This window comes from Pinus tabuliformis, chromosome 3_1, assembly GCF_031772625.1.
Source record: "Pinus tabuliformis cultivar Carrire ecotype Pingquan chromosome 3_1, CPIR1, whole genome shotgun sequence".
NCBI lineage: Eukaryota > Viridiplantae > Streptophyta > Pinopsida > Pinales > Pinaceae > Pinus > Pinus tabuliformis.
The window spans coordinates 46,451,160-46,457,887 of record NC_142301.1 but is presented as its reverse complement, the minus strand read 5'-3'; positions in this window follow the sequence as shown (position 1 = coordinate 46,457,887).

The window sequence follows — 6,728 nt, the reverse complement described above, 5'->3', positions numbered from 1 at the left end:
CCATGTTGATCCCGCAGCACCTTACTGTTGGAGCTGGGCTTCCTTGAGAGCCCAAATTGATGTGATGGGTTGCAGTTATGGCTCGTCATCTGGACGAGGGGACAGAGGTTGTTCGATTCAAACCTGAGTATTTCCAATGGTTGGAAAACCAGGTTTTTTCTATTCAGGACTTCCCTTACACTGGGGTATATTTTCGTGGTGACCCAGACATGGCTCTTCCACCAGGAGAGCAATGGGATGACTCAGGTAAAATCATTTTCAACATATTTCCTATTTAATTTTTTTTTATTATTTTTCTATCGTCCCAAAACTGATAGTAAAAGTTTCAAATGCAGATGTGGGTCCACAGCGACCAGTCACTCTCTGGCCTTACGAGAGGAAACAACCAGTAGCAGTCGTGCCAGCCCCACAGGACGAATCAACAGAGGTTTTGGCCGAGTTGGAGAGTCATCTAGAGCACTTGATAGGAGATATTCTGGAGACCACCATAGATGACATTCCTCGTCGACTTCAGCGCTATGTGATTGGGGTCCCAAGACCTTTTAGGAGGTTCCTTTGCGAGGTGGCCTGTGCAGTGGTTTCTTATCGAGATCATCACCAGTGATAGGATGATCGCCTATTGTGGGCACATATGACATTTTTGCTTTTTGTACTTATCATTTTTGCCGATCATAAGGTGTTTTTCAACCTATGATCGAGGATGATGTATTTTTTGACACACTCCTATATATATATATATCACTATTACCGGCTTATCTTGTAAATCATGTTATGGAATGGTTTTAAATTTACATGTATGGTTATTGCAAATGTCTACTTAACATTCGAGAAGCAATTGCATCTGCTAATGTATTTAAAGATCTTGGAATATGCTGATACTCAATATAATCAAATTCACGTTCCAAGAGACGCACTCTCAAAAATAATCTCAATAACACTGGATTTCTAATGGCATACACTCTATTAAGCTGTAATACAACGAGTTCAGAATCTAACCTCACTATCAAACTCCGAATCCCAAATGAAATAGATTCAGATAATAACTCAATCACTGCACTATACTCGGCAATGTTGTTCGTTGTTTGACCGAGGCTTACCCCATGCATGGATACCAACTCGTCAGAGGGCGAATAGATAACCCAAGCTGCGGAAGAAATGTTCTGTGTATTACGACAAGCACCATCAGCGAAACCCATGTATGTTTGGAGAGGCATTGACATCTGCAATATCAAGAGTAAAACCAAGATAAGAAGGAATGATGACGAAAAGCACTCTCTAAGCTGAGCACACTTTTTAAACTAAAACACACCAGCTAGAAAGAAAAACTATCCTAACTAAAAAAATCTCCATACCCATTCTTTAAGCATAATACCTCTTCAGGTAAAGACCATTTCTGGGTTTACCTAAAGAGTCCCCGTCAAAGTCTACAAATTCATAGGCCCCTTTTGCTAGCTTTCGCTTGACAACATAGGTACCATGCCACATAGGAACGAATTTTCCAACGCCTAATTTATCATTAGCTTGATCTTAAACTAAGACTAGATCTCCTTCTAAAAAATTTCGAGGGGTCACATTTCGATCATACTGAGCTTTCATACATTTTGCGTGAGTCTCGATCGCCAATGCAGCATCACATCGATTCTCATCTAAATGAGCCAAGTATAACAAATGTTTTTCCTCTTCGGAAGTAGCTGGAAGTAACTCGATGGCCATTTGCAATGACAGGATTTTTCATTCAATGGGTAACACAGCTTCCAGACCATAAACTAGTTGGAAAGGAGTGAACCCTGTTGATGTTTTTACTGAGGTTCGATACGCCCAAAGCGCTGAAAAAAGCATGTTATGCCAATTCGACCGATGAATCCCAATGATTCGTTGGATCATGATGACTAAAACTTTGTTTATGGATTCAACCAGACCATTAGCTTGTGGATAATAAGGAGTTGAACTATCGTGACGCAAACCAAGCTGGCCTGTAAGTTCGATCATCATAACGTTTCGAAAATGACGCCCATGATCAGTGATAATCACTTGTGGGACACCAAACCTAGCAATTATATGATTGAACACGAAAATTACAGCTGTCTTGCCATCTGCCTCAAATGTAGGCATCACCTCGGCCCACTTGGTAAAATAATCTACCGCAAGGATGATATACGCATGCCTCCTGGCCGAGTGAAGGTTACATGTAATAAAATCGATACCCCATTTGGCAAAAGGACCAATGGCAATTATAGGGTGGAGAGGAGCAGGTGGAGCGCGCATCTTTCGATCAAAAATTTGGCAGTTGTGGCATTTTCGGACCGCATTAATACAATCTTACAAAGACGGCCAGAGGTAGCTTGCGCGCAATATCTTTTGGGTTGTGGCATACCCAGACATATGACCACCACACGCTCCAGAGTGACAGTCATTTAGAACCTTTTCAGCTTCCTCGTGAGTTAAACAACGTCGAAAAACAGAATCCGGCCCTGTCACACGGAATCTGTCAAGGGTGCGGACACGACTGACCTTCCTAGAAGTCTAAGACATTCTAATGAAAAACAAGACAAAATGGAGTGATCTTTCTCTAAATACACCTTTTACAACATGAAAACTACAAGTGTTTAGGCTTACCTTATTCCAAAACGTTGTTGTTGAAGTCCGTTCTTGACGATCCGGATGAGCTCCTCCTTCAAGTCAATTCCTGCAACCACAAACAATCAAACAATTACCAAGCACTTGCATTTCATATAATAAAACATATATTCAACATGCAGACCAAGGAACACATGAAATAACTCATTAACACAAGCTATTGAGAAAAATAAACCAGTTTGTATTAATAACGAAACAAAGAAACTCTTACAACCTGGCCTTGGTGTTGTGCAAGTTCCTCCCAGGGTCCATCAAGGGTTTTCCTCTACTTTGACAAAGCTCACCCTCTCCCAAGTAGAATCAAGTGAAGACAATCTCTCCTCACAAAGGCTCTAATGGAAGACCTAAATCCTGCAGCATTTACCCAAAGAAAATGTATAGCTCCAACCTCTCCTCCTTCTGGCTCAATGCCTTTATTTATAGTGCTGTAAAGAGGTTATTCAGGTCCACTATCAATGGGATCATCCCCCTCTATGGGTGGGATAGCTCCCTTATTGATGGGATAAGTTCCCCCTTAATAGAGATACATGAACCAACTGGAGGCGCATCCATTTCATCAAACCGACCTCTAGAATGTTCTAGAAGTAACCACAAGTAACTTTTTCAAGATAAAACTCGCGCATTTTGCCTTTTACAGAGGGACGCACCTGTCCCTTAACATACAGAGCGTCCATGGACGCAGATTTTGTGAACAAGGTCCGCGTCCCCGCAGGTAAGGCTAGAGAGAACCTGCGACCCCAGAGATAAACATAGTTTTTACAAGACTTTCTCTCTTCTTTGAGTTTGAGATGGATAACAGAGGCATGAGACTTGCCTAAGAGGGTAGCATGACTGTTGATTTGAGCCATACTAACTGTAAGTAGTCAAGGTGACATTTTTTAGTGTAACAGATTGCCCCCTAAAGTGCGAAGCCTGGAATAGAATAGGGTTTTGTAATTCTAGGAAGGGTGAAGCGCTTTATCATTTCAAGGATTGCCTTGTGGATGGCCTGGTTGGAACCTGCAATTTTCAACACAAAATACATGGATAAGATTATATCATCACTGAGGTAGGCATTCCCATACTCAGATTCAAAACTTTAACTAATGGACTAACTATTCTGATACAGGAATGATCTTGCAGTACATCATTTTTATAGACTTTTGTAGACACAGTATGGATGCAGCCATCTGTTTATGATTAGTCTACATAGATAATGAATACAAAACTCCTCGCAGCCTGGATGGTAGAAACTAGATCCAGGGTCTTCACTTCTACTTCCCGAATTGGTACGATTCTAACCATGTGATTAAATGATTCGATGTCGAACATGGTAGAAACCACTTGATTACCAGTCAATGATGTAAACTGTTAACAAGCGTGAGAGAAACCACCAGTAATGTCAATGGTTCTCAAAGTACCAAGCACAACCCGTGAAATGTGAATAGATGTTTTGATGTCGAACACTTCACGGAATCCTCTGATCGAAAGTCAATGATGTAAACTGACGTCAAAGGCGAGAAACCTGCCATTGATGCATGCAGACTTCAAGGTACTGTCGATTCCTAAGTCATCTTTCTAGATAATGTGTCGATGTCGATAGAAAGCGACCCGTTGCAGGCAAGCCCGCAACACGAAATCATTGTTCAAGTTGAAGAAATGTTGCTGTAAGGACTGACTCAGGGATGGTCAAATGGATGACAAGTATTTTGCAGATGAAAGTTTTTGCTTGCAGACCTCTTGAACACATAACGACACAACAGATGGCTTGGTGACGTATAACTCAAAGTTAACCCCTGGAACCCGGTTAAAGACTTTCAACGTGACTTGGTCAACTGTGAGGTAAAAGATTTCCCAACCCAGGTGAATGAAAAGTGTCGTGTTCAAGAGCGGTAATAAAGTTTCTTCTGAGACAAAAGGTGACAAATAGGTTCATTCTTCTCTTTTTTCCCCCACCATTTCTGGCAAGTACCTCTTTATTTTTAACAAGCTTGAGGAGGATAACATATGCTTGATTATAAGCTCATCCTTCGGACGAGTCCAACCTAGTTTAAATTCGAACCCTAGGAAGGAGTGGTTCGTTCCTGTTTGTAATTGAACAGGTCCTCTACTGTAAAAATTTAACGAGCCCAGTATAGGAGAAACTCGGCGTTTTTCATTTTTAGAGAGTCTGAAAAAACTAAAGGAGACTCCACGTTGAACTTTTTCGTATATTTGTGTCCCTCAAGCCCGAAAAAGTATAAAATAATACCTGGGGGAACCGCTTGATCTTGCGACCAAGGAGTACTTTCATAATAGTGTCGTTAACCTGAAAAGTAAAAAGCGATCAAGGACACGTCGTTTTATTTCCTTATCGAGTTCGAAACGACAAAAACCCGGCAATCTTTTCCTGATTTTGCGGTCAGAAAAGAGCTAAAAGGGGACCGTCTTTTAATTCCGTTTTAACGAGTGAAAAAGAAACACTCGGCGATCTTTTCATGTTTTAGGAGTCAGAAAAGGGCTTAAAAGATGACTCTGAAATTTTGTTTGTGAAAAATTACAATTTCCCTCGAAATCCCTTTGTCCTGCACAAAAGCGACACATTACTCATACCTGTTTAAAATAGGCAAAAATACATTCAAAAACATCTTTTCATGGTAAAAAATGAACTAATTCATCCAAAAAACCTATAAAAAGACCTTTTACCATGTCATTTTTACCGTTTCACTGTTGAGGTTGAAAAAGGAGCTTTTGACAAGAAACTTCCCGTGGTCGCTGCGGAAAATCTGACCGTTGGAATCGAACGCCGTCTCATCCAGGTATTTTACACATCCCACTCTGCATTTCTATCCGTTTAGAATCAATTTTTAGGTTTTAGTTTCATTTTTTGGGGGGGTTTTGGTTTTGGAATGCGCCTCTCGGCGGACGCAGGTGCCCTTCGGGTGACCTGCGTCCCCCGACTTTTTCTCATACGGGAAAACGGTCGGAAGACGCAGCCCGCCTTCAGGCCAGCTGCGTCCGGGCGCCCTGTGCTACAAAGCCGGGGTGCGTCCTCCGAGAAACGCGCATTTCAAAACCCCAACTCTCTCAAAAAACCACCAAAAATTCCCAAATTAATTTCTAATGCTATTTTTGATATGCAGGGCATTAATCATGTTAGACTGGAGAGAAAGAGAGCATGTAGAGGAAGATGAAGCTGCAATAAATCATCAACCTTCCCTGGATGCCCTAAGAGCATGCGGATTATACAAATATTGGACCATACCGGGCATGAGGGGCCAGGTAAGATTCTTGGAATGGCTGGTTGAGCGATGGAACGTACAAGAACAATGCTTTTACATAGGAGGGCACCAGCTCGAGATAGAGCCCTCGGATGTATACTTTCTCACTGGCTTGCCAAACAGAGGTGAGCAACTCAGTCTTGCGGGGACTAGGCCGGGTGGCCAATCCCTTGATAGTCTCCGCGAGAATTGGTGCACACCTGGGGCTCACCATTCAAAAGGCATAGAGATAAAACACATCACTCTGCCGGAACTCAAAGTCATAGCGTTCACGGTTACCAGAATTTGCGGCGCGGCCGCTTTACACATTGCTTCCGGATCCCAAATGCGGATGGCAATTGACTGTTACCAAGGCACCATTTTCAACTGGTGTGAAGCTGTGTCGGCTCATATGAAGAGCCAACTGACCAAGGCAAAGAACGGACGACTAAAGACTTTTGGATATGGGCCTATAGTCGTGAGCTTTGCCTTGGAGAGAATTCCAATGCTGATCCCTCAGCAACTCACTGTTGATATCTTGGGTCCCCAGCAGCCAAAGCTGATACGATGGGTTGCGGTGATGGCCCGGCATCCTGACGAGGGCGCGACAGTAGTTCGATTCTCAGATAGTTATTTTGACTGGTTAGAGGGCCAGCTTTTTGTGATACAGGACTTTCCGTATGCCGGAATGGATTTCAGAGGTGATCCGGACATGGTTCTTCCACAGGGAGAACAATGGGACGACAGAGGTACTTTTTATTTTCACAAGTTTTCTAGTTATGTATTTTTTGTATTTTTTATATATATCGTCTCAAAACTAATAGTAAATCTTTCAAAATGCAGATGTTGGTCCACAGCGTCCAGCCAACCTCC